The sequence below is a fragment of the Ailuropoda melanoleuca genome, chromosome 14 (assembly GCF_002007445.2).
Source record: "Ailuropoda melanoleuca isolate Jingjing chromosome 14, ASM200744v2, whole genome shotgun sequence".
NCBI lineage: Eukaryota > Metazoa > Chordata > Mammalia > Carnivora > Ursidae > Ailuropoda > Ailuropoda melanoleuca.
This window is the reverse complement of record NC_048231.1, coordinates 103,799,186-103,801,146: the sequence shown is the minus strand read 5'-3', so window position 1 is coordinate 103,801,146 and position 1,961 is coordinate 103,799,186.

Sequence of the window (1,961 nt, the reverse complement as noted above, 5' to 3'; positions counted from 1 at the left end):
TATAAAGTGAAAAAGATTTAATGTCTTTGAAATCATTGCAGAAGAAAAAAACTGGAGGGGGGTGATTTTTTTCAGGGAGTGAATTGTGACGTCAGGTTTTGGAAAAGATGTTATTTTTAAGGTCTGAAACCCGGGTATATAAAGTGCTTACAGGAAAAACAGATTACAAGATTAACATCTGTTAACATGATCGTTTATCTCCAGCCAAAAATAGGTCAGTTCTTTCTTAAGGAAACACGATTGCTGGCGCATGCTTAAATAATAAAATTAAAATAATGAGTTCATAAATTAGGACCGGCATTTGTTATAATCTGATCTGTGACAAACATTTTTTAATTTCGAGATCAATAAAGGTCAAAGTCTTTTTTGGCGTTGAGAGCAACTCTTCACTCCGCATCCACCCCTCCGGATGACCCCCACCTTCTCACTCCTAGATCTCTCTCCGCCCCCACCCCGGATTGCTAATTTCCCTTTTCATCCATTGTGGAAGTACAAAATATATTTAAATGGATATTGTCTGACGCCCCCGTCGTTAAAGAAAGCAAACTCTCTGCGCAGATGGCTAACTTTCAGGGCTCTGCTGTTGTTTTACCATTAAATGAAACGGTAGGGAGGGAAGGGGGAAAAAAAAAAAAGGAAACAGCCTTGCAAAGTCTCCCTGCCCCCTGGGTGTGAGTGACAGCTCTATCGGCCAATCCGCAGCGGCTTTCTCCATCCCGGAGGTAATTTGGAGTGTGAGTGTGCGCGCGCGCGCGCGTGCATGCGCCCATGTGTATGCACACTGTTAAGTGCTACTAGCCCCGCGCATCCGCAGGCTTCTGATGTGCACAGCTCTGTGCTGTAGACGTGGACACGCTTTTAGCTGAGTTTGGGCTGCTAGATGGGCACACAGCAGTCCAAATGGAGACCCTGCCTCCTCAGAGTGTCCTCCTGCAAAGAATGGGCGTTAAGAGGTGCTTTCGGATTCAAGTCGAAACCTGCAGAAGGGGAAGAAAAGAGGAGTGATATGATTATGCTTCTCAGCAACCGGGGAATCGAAATGTGCGGTTCCTTCCGTCTCGTTCCCACGCGGCAGGCGCGCCCTCGCGCGCCTGGGGTCCGGGTGACCGAGCCCACTCGCCGGGCGCAAAGCGTACAAACAACGGGATTGTTGAAATTGGTGTGAATTCCGTAGAAAAGTGAAGGACAGCATGAACCTTACAACTTCATATTTTATTGTGTCACTGAAAGTTCATACTTAGTCCATGGCAAATTCTAGAATGTGACCCCCTCACGGTCAGTCAAAGTTCTGCTGCCCACCCGACTTACGAGTGCGGAGCGCCTGCCGGGTGTCCACCGCACAATGGGCGCATTCACGGGCGGAGTGCGTCCCGGGCCGCCCCACGCTTCGTACCGGCCTAATCTGGCACCAACTTCCCCGGGAATATCGGTAGTGGTGTGTGGACGTGTGTGGACCAGACCTGGCCACGTAGCATCTCTCTTGCCGAGCTCTAGATGCTGTGCCGCTTCGTTCCGGGATCGATGCTGCCGCTGCATCGGACGGGTTAAGGACCCACGTGTGACCCCTCCTTCCCCGGACACCCCTTTAGGGAGACCCCTGGGAGGGGCCCCGCCCTCGTCCACGCACGGTGTGCCCGTCTGCCGGGCCGCACCGAGCTTACCCCGAGGGTCCGTGGGCGACCCCAGGCGACCTTCGTCGTAGCCCCGGCAAGAACCTAACTCAGTTACAAGGTAGTGTCCGACCCCGATCCTCCTGTTCTGGCCATTTTCGGCCCCCAAACCCGAGTTCGATCTGATCCTGCGCCCCCCCCCGCCCCCACCCCTGCGAACTCGCGGAGTGAGGAATGGGCAGCAGGGGGGAGGTGTCGCGGGATTAAATCATTGCTATTTATGTATCCCCTAGTGAGCGGCGCTGGGCCCGGGGCGCCGCTGGGGGAGGCGGGGCGGAGGCGGGGCGGGGG